This window comes from Ambystoma mexicanum, chromosome 3q, assembly GCF_040938575.1.
Source record: "Ambystoma mexicanum isolate Mex_15411 chromosome 3q, UKY_AmexF1_1, whole genome shotgun sequence".
Taxonomy (NCBI): domain Eukaryota; kingdom Metazoa; phylum Chordata; class Amphibia; order Caudata; family Ambystomatidae; genus Ambystoma; species Ambystoma mexicanum.
This window is the reverse complement of record NC_090926.1, coordinates 965026221-965052068: the sequence shown is the minus strand read 5'-3', so window position 1 is coordinate 965052068 and position 25848 is coordinate 965026221.

Here is a 25848-nt window from a genome sequence, read left to right as displayed (position 1 = left end):
CACTCGTCTCTTCGTCTATCGACTATTAAAATTCTATTTTCCTTGCCCAACAAGCCTGCGCAGTTGGCAACTTCTACTCCACGCTGCTTTCACATCTCAGCTGCTTTGGTGAAATTGCATTGGCTCCCGGTGAGCAAGCGCATCCATTTTAAATCTCTGTGCCTGGCTCATCAGGCTATCTATGGATTAGGTGCAGAGTATTTCCAGGCCAAGTTTCCGCCCTATATTCCAGGTCATGCTCTGCGCTCGACCAATGCCTGTCTATTATGTATCCCTGTAGTGAAATACAGTCTTATTGGGGGCCGCTCCGTTTGTGTGGCATCGGCAGGCCTTTGGAATGCCATTCCTCGCTCTCTCGGGTCTACAGTGAATCATACAGTGAATCATACAGTGAAGACTTTTCTTTTTTAAATAAAACAATAATCTGTTCCCACTAGTAGCGCCAAAATGCCTTCGGGCGATTGTTGTGCTCTACAAATGCCAATCAAATCAAACCTTTATTCAAAATGTTTAGTGCCCCATGTCCCTCAAAAGTGATGTTCCTTGGAGTGTTTAGTTTTCAGAGCAGCACTATGTAAGACATTCATGCTTCCATACACTCATTCAATCATGCATGCACTCCCTCGCTAATTCGCTCATTCATTCAAATCCGCCACACAGGCAAGTGTTTATTCAGTGAACACTGATTTGCTATTCCACCCACAGTAGTTCCTTCTTGAAAAAGATGACATTCTTAACAGCCTGCATATTTTTTTAATGTTATGTTTTTGAGCTTGCTGTAATTTTCACGGAGTCTTGGCGCTTGTAATTTCCTCATTACTATTAACCTGGCCTCGCCATAAAAATAAGTTTAATGCTTTCTAATTCCTGCCAGTGTTTCTCTGCTCTCATCTGGAAATAATTGTTACTTGTTAATAATTAGACTGGGAGTGTTCTTTATTGTGAACTTAGTGTGCCTTGTAAACACGCCAGAAACACCAAATTCATGCCATGTTTAACCCCCAGCTGGCAAATAGCCTTTGCTTGTCTGCTATTTATCGCATTAATTGTACAACTGTGTGTATTGTAATATACAGGCCTATAAAAAATATTGTCTATAGATGGTAAATGTGTACGGCATGGGAGGGTGGGTGCGTGGAGAGAGGACCTGGGAGGTCACAGAGGGGATTTATTGTGCCCAGGGCTTATAAGGGACAAGGATAATATAAAGCATCCTGCCGCTGACAGCCACTACTCATGTTCTGAAAATGAGTAGCTACACAGGTATGTACTCTGTCACAACTCACAACAACCATTCATCAGTAGTCTTTGGTAGTGGTAACCTACCTTTCCGCGATAGGTGGTAGTGATAACTTACTTGGTACTTGATAGAAGTCTAACCTTCTTGGAAGCTGGCTGTGGGATTGCTGGCGAAAGCTGGCTGGATCCGTGGTCTGTTGGCATCTGTTGATCAGACGCAGACTCATCATTCAAAGAGTGGTTTAGCTCTAAAACCAGGAAATATTGACTCTACTTCTGGGCTGCAGCAACGCCTCCCTGAGCCTGGCGCCATCCCCAAAGGAGCCATCTTGGGTACAGGCGCCCGGCTCTGTAGTGATCAGCTCAAGCAATGTCAGAGATGCAGGTAAGTAGAAGGGTTTGGGATTTTCCTGACATATGGCCCCTCCTAGGCCTTCCTGGTGACCTTGGTTTGAGCAGATATTTTTGGGGAAACTCACGATGTAATGTGGTGCATGCACATTAGTCTTATGCTCCCACTTCCTGTCTTCAGGACCTTAACCTTCGCATTTGAGCAAATATTATAATTTATTTTTTTGCCACCTGGATCCAGAATCCTGGAAATTATAAATGTTTCCACTGCATCAACAACCACTTGTGTAGGTCTAGGGTACACTTGGCAGTGGGTCTTGATGATTCGTGCTTCTTGTATTAGAGACACATGAAATACAGGATGTATCTTCATAGAAGGTTCTCTTCCTGTCCCAAGCCTGTCCGGAGCCTTTCCGAGCCCAGGGCCACAATCCCTTGAGCTCCCCCCTACCGCTCCTCGTGCCCTTTCCCCCCTTACTAAATCTTGATACTAGCAAGATCCCTCGCCTCTCTCAAACTATCATCTGCTCACTGCTGCACCTGATACTACTGCAACGGAAACGCTGCTTCGGTAAGCACTACGGCATACTCTTTGAAACATGGAGCTTACTTTTCTTGCCACCCGCCCGACAATCTCATCAGTGCATGTAGCGCCTGCAAACTAGTCCTGAACGTTATTTTCGATTTACACTCAGCTCTTTTCATATGTACAACACCCTGTCTACCATGCATATAATAACGCCTAGTTTATTTGTTGCATGCCTTACAGTGGCCTTAGTAAAATGTTGCAGGTACAATCTGTATTTTATACTGTTGCGGCTCTGCAGCCCAGTTTGACCCTATATCTTGTGGTCGTCCCCCAATGTGCTCTAATGTGTTAGCCTGACCCTATGCTGCACTGTTCTAGTCTGGCCCCATGTTTCTTGGTTGCCCCCCTATTTGTTCTAATGTGATGGCCTGACCCAATGCTGCTCTGTATTAGTTTGGCCCCATACTTTTTGGTTGCCCTCCAATGTGCTCTAATGTGTTAGCCTGACCATATGCTGCTCTGTACTGGTTTGGCCCCAGGCTTTTTGGTTGCCCCCCAATGTGCTCTAATGTGTTAGCCTGACCCTATGCTGCACTGTTCTAGTCTGGCCCCATGTTTCTTGGTTGCCCCCAATGTGATCTAATGTGTTGGCCTGACCCTATGCTGCTCTGTACTAGTTTGGCCACTTGTTTTTTGGTTAGACCCCATCGCACTAGCTTAGCCTAATGCCGCTTGATATGCTTATTGTGCTAGTTGAGTCTGCCACCGCCTCCTGATACCTAACAATAGTCAGTTACCTCTTCATATGCCATTACTCATTTATTCTTATACTTCCACATCTGCCATCTTTAGGCATCCTCCTATACCAGCCTGGTTATGACTCCATCAGTGTTTAATCTGCCCACGCAATCCTTAGTCATTCTTATCACATTCACTGCCCTAACTGCAATGGCAGCCATTCACTACAGGCTCCCGAAAGCTTGGGAACGGTCTATTAAATCGTATACCCATCCTCCTACCTATGACATATTAGAGTCTACTTATCAGAGTCAGATCTGCCCTACCACCTTAAGAAACCTTAGACTAGGTTCCAGAACACATATTCAACTACGAACCTACCCTACGCTGGGTCAGTCTGAGACAGAACCCACACGAGCTCCACACCACCACCCTAAAAGTAAACCTAACCTGGCTCAGAAACGTTATACCAAAGCATCTGAGACCAAGAATAACGTTGACCTTACTAATGCTTCTATGAAAGGAACACACTACCTCCAGGGAGGCCTCATCAATGCTAGATCACTGATAGCCCATGGCCCTGAAATTGCAGACATCATAACTTGCAATCAGCTTGACTTCCTAGCAGTGACGGAAACATGGTTGCATAAAGCAGCAGGTCCAGCCCTAATGCTCGCCACCCCTCCTAACTATACCATCTTCAGAAAGGACAGAGAAACTTCCAAAGGTGGCGGCATAGCATTCAAATGCAGAGCCAACCTAACCATAAAAGAAATTGACCATATTTCCATTCCCTCAGCAGAACTACTCTCCCTCAAACTAGGTAACCCTGCCTCTCGCACAATTACTGTACACCTTATTTACAGACCTCAAGGCCCACTAGGTTCCTTTGAAGAAGATATAACTACTCTTCTTAACACCAACTCCAAACCAGGGACACAAATCATCCTACTGGGTGACTTTAACTTAGGATATAACGACCCTAAAGATTCCAACGCCTCAATCCTAGCTAACACCATACTGGAAGCTGGCCTAACTATCCGAAATCTAGGCCCCACGTATATCAACAGATATCAACTGCACCTCAATCATAACAGCTATTGAACCCTGCGTTTGGACTGACCATCACCTTATCTTGCTCACCACTTCAGACTTACCACAACCTAAAACATCTAAACTTCATGCACCCCCAGCCTTCACACGCAGGTAAAAAGAACATAACAGTCACTAATCTCCTACCTCTGATTCAGCCCATCACCAACCATGCCAATCTTATCAACAACCCTACTGATTTGGTCGACCTGTACAACACCATTAATGCCGCCATTGACACCATTGCCCCACTGAAACTAAGTAAATCTAAACCTCTGGCCCATCTTAACACTTGGTGTACCCCAAGCCTAAAATCCATGCGGAAAGAAAAAAGACAAGCCGTTGCTCACTGGAAAAAAAACCTCCCCTCATAACAAAAACATCCTCATGACCCCCACTAATAACTACAAGCTACAAATCATTCAAGCAAAAAAAGAGTCCTTTAATGACAGAATTAAAAAATCTAATTCTAACACTAGGGAAATCTTCACCATCCTCAGAGAATTGGAATCCCCTATCACACCTTTAGACTCATGTACTAAAGATAAAATATGGTGTACCAACATTCAAAATGCTTTATGCAATAAAATCACTATGTTACAAGACAGAATTTTGGCCAAACGATCCTCGCTCCATAACATTGTGCTTTCCACAGAAGAAGCCATCCTACAGGAACTCACTATCAAACAAACTAGACCTCATAATCAATTCAACTTTAGAGCTATCTCTATCGACGAAGCCAAGAATATCATTACATCTCTTAAACCCTCGAGATGCCTTGGCGACTCTTGTCCAGCCACTACTATCAAGGAAGCTGTTCATGAACTAGCCCCCTTTGTCACCACCTTTATTAACTCATCATTCAAATCATGCTCGGTGCCCACCAACCTCAAAGATGCATGGATATTACCCCTCCTAAAAAAAAAAAAACACAGACCCATTACGACAGTTCTATTCCTCCTTAAAATCTTAGACAAAGCTGCCTACTTACAGATTCAATCCTACCTGGAGATTAACAATTTACTGGGCACTAGACAATCCGGATTTAGACCAAGACATGGTACTGAGACGGCCCTTCTCGATCTCAAAAACCAACTAGATAAGCGCAAAGAAAAGGAAATACATCCATTCTACTTCCCCTAGATCTATCAGCTGCTTTTGACTTGGTAAATCACAAAGTACTGTGCAATCACCTTAAATCAGCTGCCAACCTCTCCACCAAGGCCACGGCATGGATACATTCTTTCCTAGACAATAGAACTATTAGAGACTTTTTGCCTATCTCAGCCGCTGACCCAGTCCCTATCACTTGTGGTGTCCCTCAGGGGTCATGTGTCTCCCCTACTTTGTATAATATTTTTACAAAGTCCCTCTTTGATATCTTGGACAAACTGGGTGTCTCATACACTAACTATGCTGATGACACCCAGATCATCATCCCAATCCAGGGAGACTACGAGAAAGACACTGCACACATAAACAAAATTTACCAAATTATTCAAACTTGGATGGCCACTCACGGTTTATGTCTTAATGATGATAAAACCGAGCTACTTATCATTGTCCCCACTAGCAAACTTAACAAACTCCCCCACCTATACAAAACTATTACTATTGATGGCATAAAAATTAAAGTAGCTAATGAAGTCAAAACACTAGGTTTTTACTTAGATTCAGCTCTCAACCTTAACAAGCAAGTTAATGCTACAGCCTCAGCAACTAGCTACACCTGCAAGTTAATTCACACTTGCAAACCTTTTCTGTCTACAGACAGCTGTATTACCATAGCCCGAGCCCTTATTCTATCAAAACTTGATTATTGCAACGCACTCTATCTAGGCACCAGCAAACACAACACTCATAAACTTCAAACCCTGCAAAATAATGCCCTTGCGACAGCACTAAGTATCCCTAAAGGTCTTCACATTTCTGACCAAAGAAGACATATCAATTGGCTATCTATCAATGACCGCATCAAACTTAAATCTCTGAACATCATACACAGCTGTCTTAACAACAAAGCACCTGCATATCTCATTGAGAAATTCACTAGGTTCACATCAGGCCGCCCTATTAGAAAGGCTCAAGCTAATAGTATCAGAATCCCTAGTTTCAACCTGAAAAGAACTGGAGGGTCAAGCTTCCCAGTAATGGCTGCTAATCTGTGGAATTCCATCTCGGACCCACTTAGAGCCATTCTGTCATGAACCATCGGACGCGTCCTTTCTGGACTTCCTGGTCCCTGACCCATAGGGGCTTGCACTCAGCAGTACTCCCAACATAGTCACCAAACGCATTACGTTCTATAAAGCGAACACGCTCCCGCGGCCCTGCGCATCTCAGCACTACCGCTTGCCGTGGCTAGACGTGTACTGCTGTAGTTCGCTTGTATTTTTCCATTGATTCTTGGTTCCCGGTACCCCTAAATTCCTCCTCCTTCATTCCCCCTCCTTTTTGCCCTCCTTGCATCCCGGATCTCCATGCACTTGTCTTCCGTGTGCACTCTTCGCTGTTTCCTGGATTTCCTCGGACTTCCCACCCATCTGAACGTTCCAAGGACTCGGAACGCTGAACGCACGCTGGAACGCGAGGACTTGCACGTTGAGTTATATAAGACCCGAACTCTACGAAAGAAGACTCCATCGAAGAACTCCAACAAACAACAAAGACAGGTGAGAAGGTGGAAACCTGTGACAGATTGAGACGCCAACAAACTGATACAGATACGGACATGGAAGCTGCAGTTCAAGACCTCATGCGCGGCATGCAAGAATTAACCACAGAAGTTCAGAATCTCAAAGCTGAGAATGCCGCATTAAAACAACTAGTCCTGTCACGTGATTCCGCGACCAAGGAAAGTGTATTGCTGGGCGGAGTAGTGGATAAATATGATGGCTCCTCAAAGAACCTTCGTGGCTTCCTAGATTCATGTTTAGTGCACTTTACTTTTAAGCCCTACTACTTTTCCACCCCCAGGGCAAAGGTGGGCTATATGATTTCGCATCTCTCCGGGAATGCATTAACCTGCGCTATGCCCTTAGTTAATTCTGGAGGTGCCCTCCTGGATGATTATGATGGGTTCGTACGGGCTCTAAAGACCATGTTTGACCGCCCAGAACAGGTTTGCAGTGCCTAAGAACGTCTATTGGATTTCCAACAAGGGTAACAGGACATGCTTACCTATGCAACACGCTTTAAGAAACTGGCCAAGAAAGCAGATTGGTCCCCGGAAGCCTGTTTTACTCTATTCCGGAGAGGACTAAACAAAGAAAAAAAAGACGAACTAGCCAGGGTAGCTCGCCCAGGTTCCTTCCAGGCCCTTATGGACCTCTCTTTACAAATAGACTTTCGAATCCAGGAAAGGAAGGCAGAAAAGAAGAAAGAAAAGATCCCTCACGAAAAGACCTCTATAGAATCTCCCTCTAAACCTGAGCCCACTCCTGCCCCGACCAAAGACCCTGAACCCATGCAACTGAGGGCCTTCCGCAGACCCATATCCCCACAAGAAAGATTGCGACGGATCCACACCGGGCTGTGTATGTACTGTGCCTCAGATAAACATCTTGTGAGAGAATGTCCTTTGGCCCCTCCACAGCGTTCGGGAAGCGCCAGCTCCCGATCCTAGATGGAGCACAGCTTCGGGAGAGAGATGTTTGCTCCACATCTATTCCATCCTTGAACTCTCCTGGACAAAACAACCTTGTGATCTTGCAGGCCTTTCTATCGCCGTCCAAGAAAGAAACTTACCCCATTCTGGCATTAGTGGATTGTAGAGCCATGGGAATTTTTATAGATCAGGATTGGGTCACTACCCACCACATTCCATATGAAACTCGATACATCATGCAACCTGTAGAGGCCATCGATGGACAACCTCTCTCTTCAGGACCAATCACCCTGCAAACCAAAGAGATCCAGCTCTCGATAAACCATCATCAAGAGATGATCAAGTTTGACATTATAAAGTCTGCCCATTATCCAATGGTACTGGGTATGCCCTGGTTACAGAAGCACAACCCATACATCAACTGGGCAGCAGGATCCTTGTTTCTTGGCTCCGAACATTGCATGTCTCACTGCCTATCCCTGGATTCCTCGTCAAGATCCTCTGAAGGTACGCTGACAGACCAGCAAGGCCCACTCACGGTCTCAAATATTATCCAGGCCCCCAGAGCTTATCAGGACTACACTGATGTGTTATCAACTGCCATAGTTCAAGCCCTACCCCCCTCACAGACCTGAAGACTGCGCTATCGATACTGAACCCTCAGCAGTGATACCCTTTGGAAGGGTGTTCATCCTATCTGAACCAGAGAAAAGGGCCCTCCTAGAATACTTGGATACCAACCTAAAAAATGGCACCATACGACCATCCAAATCCCCAGCGGGAGCTTCATTGTTTTTCGTTCCCAAGAAGGATACTAAGGAGCTTAGGCTTTGTCTTGATTATCGTGGTCTTAATCAATGCACCCTCAAGGACCGCTACCCATTGCCTTTAATCTCGGATATCCTAGAAGCGGTGAGAGGAGCCGTAATCTTCACGAAATTGGATCTCAGAGGTGCCTACCATCTGATCCGTATAAAGGAAGGTGACGAATGGAAAACAGCCTTTAGAACACCCTTTGGTCACTTTGAATACCTGGTCATGCCCTTCGGACTCGCCAATGCCCCAGCGGTCTTCCAACGTTTTATGGACCGGGTGTTCTCCGATATGCTGTTCCTCTTTGTCATAGTTTACCTGGACGACATACTGATATACTCCAAGGACCATCTTAAGCATGAAGAACATGTCAAGGCAGTCTTACAATGGCTATGTGAACATAAACTCCTGGCTAAACCCGAGAAATGCCTTTTTCATGTCTCTACTGTTCACTATCTCAGATTTGTCCTTAGTCCAGAAGGAATTGGAATGGACCACTCAAAAGTAAATTCCATACTATCCTAGCCTGTTCCAACTACTGTGAAACAGATTCAATCCTTCCTGGGGATTGCCAACTTCTACCGGAAATTCATACCTTCCTTTTCGGAGATAGTTCAACCGATCATTACATTGTTGAAGAAGGATACTCCCTTCCTCTGCACCGCAGCCCAAGATGAAGCGTTCCAACGTTTGAAGCCAGAGTTTACACAAGCCCCCATCTTGGCTCAACCTGACATTAATCGACCTTTCCTAGTGGAGACTGACGCCTCTAACTATGCCATCGGAGCAGTCTTAAAGCAGGAATTCGAGGACAAGTTAGAAAACCCCATCACTTATCTCTCGCGAACCCTAACTCCTAGTGAGACCCATTATTCTGTCCTGGAAAAGGAACAGTTGGCCATCCGTCAAGCCTTTACAGAGTGGCGACATCTACTCCTAGGAGCTAAACATCCTGTTCAGGTCCGTATGGATCATCGGAATCTCCAAGTCTTACAATCCATGCAATGTAGGTATAGTCGTCAAGCCCATTGGGCTTCTTCTTTGTCCAGTACCAGTTCCAAATCCATCATGTACCCGGAACACACAACATAATTGCTGACGCCTTATCCCGACGTCCCGACTACGAAACTCTTGAAGATCGATCCTTCCCAAAGATGTTTCCCCATACAATTTTTTATAGCCCAAGCAATCATTCTCCTGGAAGACATTCGGATTCAAACCCAGTCCTCTGAGATCTGGAAGGAATTTACTGGGAAGAATCAATGTAATCTTAAAACTATGGATGGGTATTTGTTCAAGGACAATGGCCTGGTCATTCCCACACAGAGACTGCGACAAAGGATTACAAGCCTCTGTCATGACACCCTTCATTCAGGAGATTGTGGCATTACCAACACTCTCCGTTTAATACAAAGACAGTTTTGGTGGCCAAAAATGAAATATGACGTCCAGCAGTATATCCAAGCCTGTGCAGTTTGCAATCAAAACAAGCATGATAACAAGAGGCTGGCGGGTTTCCTACTCCAACCAAAGCTACCAACAAGGCCCTGGGAATTTATTGCTACAGACTTTATTGTGGAACTACCACCTTCCAGGGTATACACAACTTTCATGGTTACCATTGATTTATTCACTCACATGGCTCATTTTACACCCTTGTATAAATTACCATCTTCCTCAGAACTTGCCGGAATCTTCGTGGAATACATATTCCGACTTCATGGACTCCCTTCCAAGATCATATCAGATAAAGGTCCTCAATACATATCTCAATTCTGGAAACACTCATGCTGTATACTAGGAATCCAACATGCCCTCTCGTCAGGTTATCATCCACAGACCAACAGAGCTACAGAACGTGTGAACCAAACCCTGGAGCAGTATCTTCGTTGTTTCACCACCAATGTCCAGGACGATTGGTCTCTTTTAATACCTGTGGCTGAATTTGCCTACAACAAATCGGATCACTCGGCTGTCAAGACCAGCCCCTTCTACTGGAGCCAAGGAATCCACCCTTCGGTTCTACCAACCCTTCTCCCACATCCTACACCAGTTCCTACAGTCGACTCCTGGATTGAAACCCTCATCAACGTACACAAGGAAGCCAAAGAACACCTCGAAAGGGCCCAAGCTAACATCAAGCACTATTTGGACTCCAAAATACGACCTGGACCTTCCTATGCAGTGGGTGATAAAGTCTGGCTATCCTCGAAACTACTGCCTTGACACTTACGACCTAATAAATTGGCTCCTCGGTATTATGGCCCTTTTTCCATAAAGGAAATCATTAACCCAGTGGCCTTCCGACTCAAATTACCAGACTCCTGGAAGAGGATCCATCCAGTGTTTCACACATCTCTAATGAAACCATACGTCCAGACCTCCCGGTCTGCTCCAAGATCTACCCCTGTGGTTGTCGACGACCAGCTAGAATACAAAGTGTCCCGAATATGTGACTCCAGGTACAGACGTGGTCAGCTACAGTATCTGGTGAAGTGGAAAGGCTATCCACCCAGTGAACCTAACAAACCTAAACACCTTCAGGCTACTTCAAAGGTACCACCTTATACACCCGGGCAAACCCGGAGGAACAGGCCTTCGGAGGAGGCATGCTGTCATGAACTATCGGACGCATCCTTTCTGGACTTCCTGTTCACTGACCCATAGGGGCTTGCACTCAGCAGTACTCCCAACATGGCTGCCGAACGCGGAATACTGTTTACTAGTTTCTGCGCCATACGCATTACGTTCTATAAAGCGGACACGCTCCCGTGGCCCTGCGCATCTCAATGCTACCGCTTGCCGTGGCTAGACATGTGCTGCCGTAGTTCGCTTGTGTTTTTCCTTTGATTCTTGGTTCCCGGTACCCCTAAATTCCTCCTCCTTCATCCCCCCTCCTTTTTGTCCTCCTTGCATCCTGGATCTCTGTGCACTCGTCTTCCGTGTGCACTCTTTGCTGTTTCCTGGATTTCCTCGGACTTCCCACCCATCTGAACGTTCCAAGGATTCGGAACGCTGAACGCACGCTGGAACCCGAGGACCTGCATATTGGGTTATACAAGACCCGAACTCTACGAAAGAAGACTCCATCGAAGAACTCCAACAAACAACAAAAACAGGTGAGAAGGGGGGAACCCTGTGACACATTCCCTCCTTCCACTTGTTTAAAACCAATGTCAAACTCTGGCTACAAACCAATGACTACTAACACCCCCTCTACAAAGACAAGCCAATGACTGCTGACACCCTTGCTTTTCACCTCAGTTCTCCTAGACTCCTCCCCTATTCCCCATTGACATCCTTATACCCCCCTCTTCCATCGTCAACTGTAATATATACTAAAATGCCTGCTCAAAATTGTATAGTTAAGCCTCCATTTGCAACATAAGAAATGTAAGATATTTATAACTGTAAGATATGCCTATAACTGTAACTTAGGAAATGTTAAGATTCCTATGCAATCGGCGTTACTTATAACTGTAACATAAGAAATGTAAATAATCATGTAATTGAAACACAAGATGTCCTCATGCGCCCAGTTGCCTAACGGCCCAGTTGCACTCTATAAATAAATAAACAATACAATAGAGAGAGGTAAGGTTAAACTGGCGGCTACTGGGTCGATGATGTCCTGGATAAATATATAATTTTTTTATAATGCTCTTAATACTGAAGAGGTTTCTAAGCACAGACCCGGGATTCAAACCTGTGTTGCTCTGCATCATCTTGATTCTAAGACGAGCGTGTTGCCACTGAGCTATACTTTACCTGGTATCCGGTTTTTGCATCGACAACCAAAGCACCCACAGCCAAACATCTATAAAAACAGCATTTAGAATAAAGCATCTAATGCATTTGTTTAGACGGTAAAGAGTTTAGTTTAATAAAAATGGGGTTTAAAGGTTAAAAAAGGAGGTTTGGGGGCCCCCATTAAAAAAAAGAATGAAGAAAAATGTATTAGATGCTTTTTTAATGCTTTTTTTAAAGAAGGTATGGCATTAGATGCTTTGGCTGTCAATGGAATGACTATAAACCACACTACCCATGCCAAAATGGTATAGTGTCTAATGTAGCAAGGTTTAAATTTCTTAGAAACACCAGAAATCTGGAAGTATTTGGTGGATAACCAAACTCTTTGTCCAACTTTATGTTAAGGTTCATTTTGTCAATGATGTTTGGTATATTGTGGGGTATAATAAAATTCCCCAAACCAACGGAACTGAAGGGCCCACTGGGGAAATGACCTTCCAGCATTTTAGAGACCTTCAAACCGAAAAGGGTCCTATTTACACGGAATATGTGGGTATCTTTGTGTAGTTGAAACCCAGAGAAAGCTAAAACAAAAAATATAATCCAAGTACAGATAGGAAAATCACATTTAATTTCTGGCTTAGAAATAAATGCAGCATTTTACTGAAACTGCCACCCATCAAAAGATGGTGCTCTGTGACAATTCAGACCCACTTTCAGCAGAAAACGGACAGCAGATGATTAAAAGTGTATTTTATTAATGACTAAAAGAAACAGCCCTGTGCTTTCAGTGCAAAGGCAAAGTGAACCCTGATTGGTAAAACACACTGTGTGTCAAATAATCAAGGCTGATGTTAGAAAATGCAAAATGTGAGTTCCTTTCAGCCAAGGACAAATGGTGGGTCTCTGGGAAAAATTTATAAAGAACTCTCCCACTGAAAGTGGTTCTATGCCATTTCATTGAGGGATGTTTTTTCACTGGGTTTTTTACCACAGATTTTTCAATGAAAAACCTCATCACATTTTTTATTTTATTTTTTTATTTTTAGGGTTTCTGCCCCCAAACCCCATCCACTTTTATTTTTATATGATCCCGAACACCCACACCTCAAATATATATAATTCCAACGCTCCCCTAAAATATGTGGTGAGGTTTATTTTTCATGAAAACATTTTTGGTAAAAAACCCTGTGAAAAAAACATCCTGTGATGAAATTACGTTATACCCTGAAAGCCTGGTATGCATCCCCACTATTTACAACTGATATTAAATCTGGCCTCCACGAAGTGCGTCAAAAACTAAGTTTTCCTAGACTTGCTGTCTCTGAGGGCAGTTCTGTGTAGGCAAAATGTTGTAGCTGGTACATGACCGGAATGTTGAAGGGAGGTGTGAAAACAGGAGCTGTAACACAGGCTGGATAAGAGTGGCAAAGGGTCTGGAGGAAGGGAAGCTCATTTTTGCACCTATGAAGATTCCCTTTGTTTAAATGGATGGTCAAAATTGTTGCATTTTTCCAGAAACAACAAGTCGCAATGATTACATGTAGGTTTCATTTTTTTAGATCATTTCCGGAGCGATTTTGTTGAAATAAAATTCATCCACCTGCGATTTATGAAATTGTAATGAACAGCAAAATGTGTTCCTGGCTGCTCTGAACAAGTTCCGAATTTGACAGTTGGCGAAATGGTGGAAGGTAAAATTAGGAATGTGTGGAGTAAGTTGCATATACATAACTATAATGCTTTTTGTGAAAATGGTCAGAACATGGTGAGGATCCGGCAGTCATTTTATTTAATTCCCCATGATTAGCTGAATCAGAAAATAAATACATTATGGCGGTTACTAGTAAAGCACAATGTTTTGGCCACATAACTAATTTTTTCCAACAAGTTGACATGGGAACAATAGGGGATTTCACATGGGAATTTACATATGTCTGCTCCAGACTCCTAAGCCAATCCTTAGAGAGCGGTTAGACTTTGGAGGAGATAAAATGGTAACTGTCCGAACCTGGTTGTGAGAACTCTTGTAGGGAACTGTCCAATATTGAGATTGTGATGGTATCATCACTGGTATATAAAGTGGATGCATTATGAGGAAAGGACAGAGCTGCTGAATAATAACATCTGACAGCTGCAAAGAAACACAAAAAGGAGATTTTACTCAAATTGCATCTGGGTGGACTGGTATATTGCTGGGAAGGCCTAAAAGCTGACTGGGTCCTTTGCTGAAGAGCCGGGGACCATCCTTGAGAGTGGAATAACCAGACCCCTGTCCTCAAGAGGGTCCTGAAACACAGCTGGCTTTCCTGGACTTTAAACAGAGGCTTTCAGTATAAGTAGAATTGAGCCAATTGAAACCAAATGTGGGGGAACCCGGTTGCCTTACATTCTTCCCCTTTTTAGTGGGTGGGGGTGGCAAACTGTATAGAGCCTATTTAAATAAAAATATTAAATACATTAATTCCCCTTGGCAGAATACCACAGGGTGATTTTTTAAAAACCCGATTATGCCAAGCTTATTCCCAGTGTGCGTTGAAAACTATAGACTGTAATATAATTGGGTAATCATATCGGTCTAACTTTCCCTAACACAGGCCTTTAATTGAAGGGGGGGTCTGAATTCCTACATTCTCAAATCATTCCATTTTTTTCTGTCTAGCTTCCCCAAAACAGACCTTTCAGTGAGAGGGGGTTTGAAAACAAACAGCTAAATCACCCTGCGTTTATTTTAAACCAAACGTGTGGGGGAAATCATAATTGCCATATGCATTTGTACCAATCTATAAACCAACTGCTAGCATTTTAAGTGCGCCAGGAATTCGAAATTGCACAGCACTATAGATGTAAATTGCTTGTGTTCATTGACCAGTTTGATTATTTCTTGACGTGAAATCTGTATAAAGTAAAGTATTGTGATTTGTGTTTTTGCCAACCAACTTGCATGATTTATTTGTGTAACAAGAAGTTTAATTGTGAGCCACTAAGAAGGTGATGAGTGTCGTTTTAGTGTGATCTCTATTACCTATCTTCCAAATAAATACAAATATATTTCTTATACACCGGCCTGGTTCTTGGCTCATTGTGGGCACGGGGGTGGGGGGAGATGTGTGTGACTTTATATGATTCTTCAGCAAGGGCAGTGCTAAAAAAACATATGCGAGTATTGCAGGGCTCCTTCATTGGGGGTGGGGAGGAACTACCATGGTTAAGGATGGTCTCAATATGATGCCACAATACTTCTTGACTTGTGTTTGACATTGGAGTAACTTTGTTTTGATACATCTTTGTTCTTGCTGACTGGTCTTAATCCATTAATGCGGTGCGGGTACGTTGGTATGTGGCAAGGGTGTTACCGGAAGGATGTTTGGATTAACTGTGGTGTAAGTGAAAAAGTGGACAACACCTGTGCCTGAGTGGACAGTGTTATTATATGTGAACTCAGCCAAAGGTAAGAACGCTGCCCATTCTTGCTCACATTAGCCACAATAACACCAAAATTATTTTCTGGTTTTTGGTGCATCTTCTCTATTTGGCAATCTGTCTGAGGATGGTACTCTGTGGATGGACGCGGACCTACTCCTAAATGCTGTTGCAAGGTCTTCCAGAATCTGGATACGAATTGCGGCTTCCCTTTTTGGAAACAATCACTACCGTTAGTCCATGGTATCGAAAGAACTTGTGAAAAAATGCTTGTGCTAACTTATCAGCTGTTGGTGCTTGTGGCATGGGTTCAAAATGAGCTAGCTTTGTGAAGGAATTCACAATATTCCAAATAATAGTGCATCCCTGAGATAGTGTAAGATTGGTCACACAATCCAGATTACTGGAATACCATGGATGGGGTGAAATGGGAAGAGGACAGAGTAATCCATTAGACGTTTGTCGTAAGCATTTGGCTCTATTACAGTTCTCGGATTTGGTTCCATATTCCTTAACATCAGCAATGACCTTTGTCCACCAAGGAAAACTTAGGACAAGGTCTGAAGTTTTTTTTTGTCTGTAGTTTCTACCTAATTGACTATGATGACACCATCCCATGACTTTTTCTTGCGCTTTTTTCTTGAGCAGCCAGGGTTGTGCTCCCCTGGACAGTAATCCATTACTTTCACTATGTTGAGTATTTTGGGTGAAGTGAGCAATCAGGTCTGATATGATGATCTGATGTCCTCCAAAGATTGTGAAGCCAAGGTGGATAAGGTGAGGATCACATTTTCTGGGAGCACCATCGGGAAACCTGGTTCTTCCCTTACATATGGAAACAAATTTGTAGGTGATTGTGAAATCAAAACGACTGAAGAAATCAACTCACCTCGACTGTCTTTGTTTAATGCTACGACTGTCTTAAGGCACCCTATATTTCGATTATCGATGAGTACTGTTACTGGAAATTGGGCACCTTCTAGAGTATGTCTCTAGGTGAAAAAGGTGTCTTTGATGGCTAATAATTCTTTATCAAAGATAGTATAATTCCTTTCTGATGAGATGAGCTTCCTGGAGTGGAACGCCACTGCGTGTAGTTCTTGGGTAGTTTCATTCTTTTGTGATAATACATCTCCTAAGGCTTGGTCAGTTTGTACCACAAAAGGGATGTTGGTTTTTGGCAATAGTAATACAGGGGCTGAAGAAAAGGTTTCTTTGAGGCCTTGGAAAGTGCTGTCAGTTTGCAAATTCCATATATATTTGACATCTTTTTTGAGGAGTCATGTCAAGGGGAATGCTAATTGGGAGTAGTTGGATTTAAATATCCTGTAGCAGTTAGCAAACCCACCCCAAAAACCTTTGGAGCTCTTTTACTGTCTGTGGAACTGTGCAATTGATCCATGGCCACTCCATGTGGAGAAAACACATTGTGTAGAAAGATGGCTGTATCCTTCTGGAATGCACATTTTGTTAGGTTTGCATAGAGTTTCTGTTGCCTGTGTTGTCGCAGTACTTTTCTTACATGTCAGACATGTTGGGAGGAAGCCTCAGAATAAATCAAAATGTCCAAATAAATCACAACAAAGAAATCGAGCCTTCCAGTGCCTGCTCCGCCAGTGTCCGTTCCAGAGACCTCTTTGGCTTCTCTTGTTCATCTTGACCACCTTCCCAACTGTTGCCCTGCTGGTCGCTAGTACTGTGCTGTTCTTACGGCAGGGCCCTGTCCGTCTACCATTCCCGTGGGGCTGTTGGCATTTCTTTCCCGTTTTACCTCAACTCAGGGCCCCTCCTGACAGCCCTCAGATCCCACAGCCTGCATGTTTGCCTTATGTCACATATCCGGCCCTCTTCAGTGCCTGAAGTTACATGTTTAGTCAATGGTGGTCCAATTGGACTCTTGTCCACGTAGTGGTGCTTGCTCACTTCTCACGAGCCCCACTATGCTTCTTAGAGTGGGCTACAACCAGTGTAGACTGTCATAATGCGCTACGTTGCCCCAGGTTATCTCGGGGTGCAGTGTATGCTCTGGCTTTATTACCCCTTCTGTGCTAGACCATTCGGGCCGTCTTTAGTCCTCTCTCCTTACCACATCAGTCTCTTGTCTCCCAGCACCGTGACATGCTCACAGTGTGCCTCCCAGGCTCTCTAGGTCGCTCTTTCCCAATCTCCTTGCCGGTGCCAGCAGCCAATTCATGCCCATCAACTCGTTGAGCACTGAATGCCACCTCCTCGTATCGTGCGTGCCTCGTGGGCTGATTTTGCTTCGGGGGTGTACCCTACCCGGGAGGACCCTGAACCTACCTCTCAGCAGCTTATTTCCACTTTGAGCCGTGTTGAGTCTTTCAATAGCAGAACCTCCCTGGTACTGCTTGTCCAGTTTATATGTACCGCTGTATCTTCCCCTCCTCGCCTTGACTGAGACTCGGGAAGGCCTGGAGGATCAGGTGGCGAAACAGTAATTTCCTCTCCAGCCTGCTGGCTGGAATGTGGCTGCTGCTTGAGGGCCCCTTCTCCCTGCACAGGGGGGACAATCTTCTCTGTATTGGCGTGTCGCCTTAGTACCACGTGTAATCAAAGCTGGCGCTTAGCATGCGCATCAGTCTGTGGCCCCTGCCCAGTCAGCCATTGCAATATGTCACTGCTGGCTCACCAAACGTTCAGACTTTATTGGCAACCCCCAATCAGCAGTTTCTGATTCAATATGGCCGGTTAAGTGGCACAGCGAGTAGAGCCTCACTTTGACATCCGTGCAGAGCCTTTAAATGCAGGTTCGAATCCCAGCGGGGCCAAAATCAGCCTTTCATCCTTCCGAGGTCATAAATGAGCACCACACACCGTGGGTAATAATAAGCCGTGCTCAGATACCTGAGGGTTCGTAGCGCTATATAAATGCCTAATTATTATTCATTTAACATGGAGTTTCGGCAGATTTTGTGCACCTCATTAGGTTAAGCGTTGCAGGGGTGCTGGATTATGCTTTTCCTGGTCCTGGCATATATAGTTTACTTGGCTGAAGCAGGCCCGGACCTATGCAGATTTTGTATATTGTTAGCAGCGGAGTGCAATGTTTATAGTTTCGTAGGCAGGTGCCTCTCCTCCCGCTCTGCCTGCCCTTGAGGAGCCTCATATCATGTCTCAGCCTTGTGCCCGTGGCTCCCCTTGGTGCTGCCGTTCCCCGTTCCAAATCCTGGTGCTCCGATGTTCCTCACTAGTGCTGGTATATTCACAGCCGCTGGCATGGACCTCCGGTTGTATGAGGCTTTGCTTTTCATTGTCCTTTCTTTTCACAGCACTGTCTGTCCCTGCCACAGTACCCCATGCAGGGCTTCCTTGCCGGGTGTCTGCATTGGCTTCCTCCTGCTGTATCTCTTATGCACGTGGGGAACCAGCCTCTCACGTCCTCCACTGTCTCGCGGCTGGACCTCGCTTTGTCGTCAGGGCTTCCATAGTTACAGTGTATCGCACTTGATACATTGTCCGAATGAATTTGCCTCTGCAGTATCAAACCTGCTCCTCCACTTTCAGCCAGCAGTGCACACTTTCACCAGCCGCTCCCAGCTTTCTCTTCTGGCCACATGGAATTACTTTGTTTCCTTTGTTCAGCCGCGCCGGCCATTTTGTTTTGATGTCGCGTCATTGGATAAAAACTTGTGATCACTGTGTAACTTATGTTTTGCTCCCTTCAGGCACCAGTTTTTCCACAAACGTGCACTACTCCTTCATATATCAGACGGTCCCTTTCTGGGCCCAAACTCACTCTACTAACTCCGTTTTGTGCAGGATCGTCGCGGATCAGCAGGAGCTGTATCAGAGACACGTCCTACTTCATGGCCTCTTAGCCACAGCCCTGTCACATAGGGGAAGGATATGTGAGAACCTGAAGGTGTCTCCCTGGATATTCCCCAGGCATATGTCATCCAAATAGCCAGGATACGGCCATCGCTATTGGATCCAGTTCCTGGGGGTGGACCAGTGAGGGAGGATCACCTGGATGATGGGTCCTTGGGGAGTAGGAGTGGGACACTGACGGGTGAGATGCGGTATCCCCCTTCTTTGAACACCTTTTCCGCATCATACCACATAGGATATTCCAAAACACTGCCCCCCCTTTTCCGATACGAACAATTTTGCACAACACGGAAAACAACTGACTAACACCAGAGCCATTTACCTGACATGTCCCAATACAAGGGTCAGGCGAGGTCTGGCAATTGACCAGAATCCCATACACCTGGCGGCCCTGTCCCTTCCTCACAGGGATAAAAGGTGGAGCACGAAAGCACATTACGAGCAAGGCAGACTGCACAACGTGGCAGTTCAAGAGGAAGCGAAAGATGGCAAATACCGAGAGGATGACAAGGAGAGAAGGGACCTTGCCCTTTCCGGTCCAGGCCTGTGAAACGTCTGCAGAGGTAAACATAAGACCGCGAACAAAGGCCAGCGTGTGTTGCAGCAGATGTCTACATTACATGAGACCCTCCTCCGCTGATAACTAAGCTAGGGAGAGACGCTTGTCACAGTGGTACCAACCTTGACTCCAAAGTCAAGTGGTTCATCACAGCCGGCTAGTCGAGAGGAGTGTCAATAAGAAACCAAACTGTATTGAAGGAAAAATAGCAAGAGCTAAATTGAATGTTCAAAAGCAGATGAGGGGGAAAACCAACAACAGAGGAGGCCGGCACCACATGGGTGCTGAGGCAGCATTACTCTGGGTGATTACCCAATGGTAGAAAGATGGAAGAGGCGAATATAGGTCAAAGTGGTCATGCAGGGACCTGGTCAAATCCTCTGTACCATTGAAAGTCTTTGACCACCAGATGATTACGAAAGTTACATGGGAAGTGAATCCTGCATTGTGAACCTTAGTACATGAACTGTATTTTGTAAAAGGTTGGCAAGAGTGATCCCGGAAGAGGGATGCTAACGGAAGGGGTGACGTCTGAAGTGCCTATGAACAGTGAGTTCACCGAGTGAACAGTCTGTAACAGTTGTCGAGAGCGTACCTGGAAGAGGGAAGCTGAAAATCGGAGACGGAGACTGAAAGCTTGTTTAAAAAGACATTTGTAAAACAAGAAGTATTGTAAAACAAGGGGAAGAGAAGTGCCCCCCTTGTTTTTTAGGATCCGAGGGAGATACAGGGGTGGAAAGTTACCACCCAAAGTTCAATGAAAAAGGAACTGTCTTGTTAATTGGTTGAATACGTCTGAAGGGTCAGCTCCCAGAAGAGGGGAACCCAGGGATGAAGCCATCACCCAAAGTGTTGTTCACTGAGAAGTGATGTCCCAAGAAACATTGCGTTTACTAAAGAGAACCCGGCAGAGGGATGTCCACGAAAACTGTTTGAAAAGACATTCAGACTGATGAAGGTTAAAAAGTGAACTGTCTTTGTCAAAAGCCATAGTGAACCCGGAGGACGGAGGCTGAGATTTAGGAAGGGTCAATGCCCAGAAGAGGGGGCCTCGAAGGCAAGAGACTTTTTAGGGAAAAGAGACTTTACCAATGAAGAACATGATAGCTGCAATATAACTGTCAGCTCGTGCTGAGAAAGCTTGAGCGTGTACTGTGATAGCTGGAACAGAACTGTCGGCTTGTGTTGAGAAAGCTCGAGTGTGTGCTGTGCTCCTCGGTCCCACCTTCTCCCGTGCTGAAAATGTGGGGAATCACATCATGACTTATTATTTGGAACACTTCTTTTCTTTATTGAAACTCTATCCCACGCTCTTTCTGCAAATAGTTGTAAGGAATTGGCAATAGGTTTTTCTTAGTATAGGCCCTTTTATTTTGACACAACGCCACTAGGACTGCCTTAATGTTTATTTGATGGTCGACGCTTGCTACTATCTTAGATTTAGGTTTAGCTTAGGCATTTTTTCAACTTGCATTCATTGTTGAATATACACCCTTGAACTATGAACAATAGTCTGTCTTTCCTGTTACCACCATGAGTTCCTTACAGATCCTTGAGAGGCCCAGGAGAAGCTCTGGGGAGGGGCAGCTGATAAGGGGGGCAGCCAGGAGTGGAGCATGCCATGATTTGTAATACACGGAGCAAGAGGTGATGCCAACAAATGTAGTTCCCTGATGCAGAGACATTGTGGGGGCGCCCGCATGTCTAGTATCAAGAGAAGCGATCCATTATTCTAATGTACCACTTTGACCTCGAAGATATCCACTGAGCTCATTTTAACGACCAGGTGCACATCAAATAACTTGGCCCATGGGGAAGGTAACATTTCAGTAGGTCGGCCAATCAGGTAGCGAGGACCTAAGGTGACGCTTTAGGGGACCATGTGTTGGCGGGCAGAGATAGATTAGGGTGTGGCCAATAGGTCGAGGAAATAGAAAGGGATTGGTCATATGTATATAGGTGGTAGCCTATGAGGGTGGGGGATGAACATTGTATATTGTGTGCATCATCAGATGATGACAATGTCTCTCTTTATAATGCCATGTTTGCTTTAAACTAAGAGAGATCTCTGTAGGAGTTGGGTTCTATAGGACCCTTTGTCACCTTTTTCTTTATTGTATACAAAAAAATGTGTTTTCCTTGCAAAGTGGTGCACCAAACGTTTTCCTTAGAGGATTGTTTTTTCTTGTCTGGTTGTCTGGAGGTATTGCCTTACACTTCATATGCTAATCATTTCAATTATAAACTTAGGGGTCGTGTAAGAGTAAACAATTTATATTTAAGAAAGTGAGCGTATTTTCCCATGTTTTAGCTTTTTCCTTGTTGTGCTAAATCGTATGTTGCAGTGAAAATATGGTTTTCTTAGAGAGGAAAGGTATGTTTAAAAGACATCTTGCCTGGAAATTCAATTATTGTTTCCCCTGCCTGCTTTTGAAGGCAGAAAAATCAGGATGCAGTCCATACCAGTAATTATTGACTGTACTCAATAACCATTTGCATGTACTTATAAATATTAACAACCTATGTGACATCGTCAACATAACAGCAGGGTCAAGTCATACGAGAAGGCCTCATTATGACTTTGCCGGTCCGGTAACAACAGTGACGGTAAGCCTACCGGCACCGTTGTTACTGGACTGGCACAGTACGACTCTGCGAGCAGGTGGCGTCCCGCCCGCCAGGGTAAGACCAGGCTGGCGGAACGGCTGCCGCCCACAGAGTTTCACGGAAGCACCGGCAGCGTAATTAACGGTGCCGATGCATCCGTGGTCCCCATTCCCATTGAGGACTCAATGGGAATGGGGATTTATAATTTACCAGCGCCTGACATCCTGGAATGCCGGGGTTGTAATCCCCTGTGTTACGGGCAAGCCAGGTGCCGGTAAATCTTGCAAGTCCGACGGCAACCTGTCGGTAGCACCGGCAGGGTTACCGCCCGACTTGTAATGAGGCTTGACTTTATCTGCAAAAGTTGTAAGAGAAAGTACCCATATATGTATTCTTCTGATAGAATGTGAATCATTTCTAATTATCGTGACTGGACTTCCTTGACCGTGCTCCCATACTTGCTTCCTACCTAACCTCTCGATACCACCCACGTCATGCTTGAAATGTCTTCTCTCACTTCACTTTGCATTGAGCAAGGGCCACTTTTTCAAGCTCCCAACACCACCATTGGTCTTCGTGCCCACGGCCTACAACATTGCTCTGTGACCCGCATGTAAACAGGAGGCCCCCATGCCCGTTTGGCGTGGACCTGTTATATCTCAACTGCGCTCCTTTGCATTGGCCTCATCTGCTAGCCCACTGCGGCATCCCATACTCCATCTTCACAGGATTGCCCTCATGCTTTCTCTGGGCCATAACTATAAGAGAGGGAGCCCAGAGAGAACGTGCCAGTCCGTTTTTAGTTTGCACTGTTTCGTGGTGCTTAAACACCACCCATAATCCGAAACGATTGCATTGGACTACAGGTAGTAGTGAGCTGATATGTGAAGAGTGACACACAGCTTGTGGTTGTTGGTTGGTTATTTACCCACCCAATGACTGCGTCTGGCAATGATAATTTCCATGGCTATTCCCACCCACTACCTGCCCCTCCACGCCCAAGCAAATCCTCCTGGGATCTCATTGAGCTAGCTCCATCAAGCAGTAACATCAAACGTTAGCCTGTCACTGTTATTTCTGCGCAACTGATGGGAATTCATGTTTTAATTACATCTGCAAGTGGCTACTGGAGTAATAAAAATGTCTTAACCAAGCGTGCCTTCAACCACTTGATTTAAATCTCTTCCATACTCTGAAGCCCTGTTAAAAACAAGCAACGACAAATCCAACAGTCTTGGCCCCCGTATTAGATAGGCATTTGACAGGCATTGCCGTCATATGAACAGGGGTCACTCTTTTTTCCAGCTGTGCGATCTTATGCACATTATGCCAGTGTCATCTAGCAAATGCCTTTACCATGCCTACACAAAATCCCCAACTGTTGTCTTGATCAATGCTTGCTTTTGTTTGCCCCTCTTCTCTCCCATAGAGAGTCAACAGCCAGTGTCTAATTCGCAGAAGGGTCTCTGTTGTAATCCACAGACAAGTGTTTAGCTTTCGCCTCAACTGACAAAGCTATTGGATGGCGTGTGTGTGGGCTTTGTGGTAATGTGTGTAGTTAGCATTAATTGAGTGAACGCTTTCTTTCCTTTCTTTGCGCTCCACTGCTGCTAGTCCCCGATTGGGAACATGTTCTGCAGGCATGCAGTGAACACCCCAAGGACAGCACGCCTTTTTGACAGACACTCTTCAGGTAATAAAGCAATAAAGAGCGCGGTTCACACACCTCACCTGGATAACGCACGGGTTATTCGAATTGGACCAAAAACATGTATCGGAGTTCTGGGGTCATGCATTTCAAATCAACATGTATTAGAAACATATTCTCAGCTATAGAAGAGTTACTATCTAGCGGGCAACTAGACATTATTTATTTATTTATTCATTTATTTGGATTTAAAGTTTTGCTATTTATTTATTTTGGCATTTGTAGAGCGCATCTAACACTGAGGCATCTGGGCGCTATGTGTCGTGCAATATTTAAATACCACTTGTAATAACTGGCAACCATTTTGTTGGTAATTATTGTACATTAATTTCTTTTGTGGAGCATGCTAACAGGTGAAAGCTTCTATAAGGGCATGTCATAGCGAATTCTTAAACTTCCACTTCATGAAGTGGAAAAATATAACCATGCAGTACAATATGGCAAAACTCGCTGTACCTGACGCAGTATACGCCAATATATCCCTCTCTCGTATCCTCTCTTACTCTGTCTCTGTGCTCGCTCTCTATCTATCTCTCTATCTATCTCTCTAGCTATCTCTCTATCTGTCTATCTGTCTATCTATCTATCTCTCTATCTCTCTATCTCTCTCTATCTATCTATCTATCTATCTATCTATCTATCTATCTATCTATCTATCTATCTATCTATCTTATGGATGCGAGCCATGTTGTGAGGCGCGTGTTTGCTAGAGACAATGAAGACATTGCTGACAGCAGCATGGCCATAGAAAAGACTCTGATATTATGAAATGTGGTGGTGGGGGTGGGGGAGCTGTGCTTTTATGCATAAAGTAGAATGAAAGCTGCTGCCGCAGAGGCTAAGGTGAGGACTGGGCTGGTTGTCACTGCATATGTCTTGCAGGAATGTCCCCAACACACTCAGTGCATATCCTCATATGAGGGGCGCATTGGGGACAGTGATATGCTCTGCAGGGGAGACTGGCCTTCTCATAGACCTTATAAGAAACCAGAGGAACAGGCTTCAGGATCCACAAATGCAGCACTATCGACCAATTAGTGGGCAGCAGGATCAATAAAACGTGGCCTTAGGGCTCACAGAGGAAACAGATCATTGGTTTTAATCTGAGCAAAACCCTTTCCAAAAAAGGCAGGACATTTTTTAAGAGACACAATCTTGTGGCTTACAGGCCCCCGCAGGGAGGGGACATTGTTAAGACGGATTTCTGAACTCTGTCCTGGTGGCGCAGAGGTTCAGAAGGCCAACCTAATTACTTGGAACAGGGTAACCTCTGGACAAGCCAGACCAATCAAGGTAGCGATCGCGGCGGTCAAGACTAGGTCTCAAGAGGGGTGAGGGTGACTGAAAGCCCGCAATGAGCACACAAAGCAAGAGCGCTTACAAACTACTCCAAACAGTTGTTTATATCAAAAATAGATACACATTTATTATAAGGCCTTGAAACTAATAACCACAGTAAAAGCAGCAATATACAACGATATTAAACCAACACATACACTATCCACCCAATATATATACAGAATACACAGTTTCACAGCATTAGCAGCACGAAATATGTTATCCACCTGCAGGGGAAGGAAAAC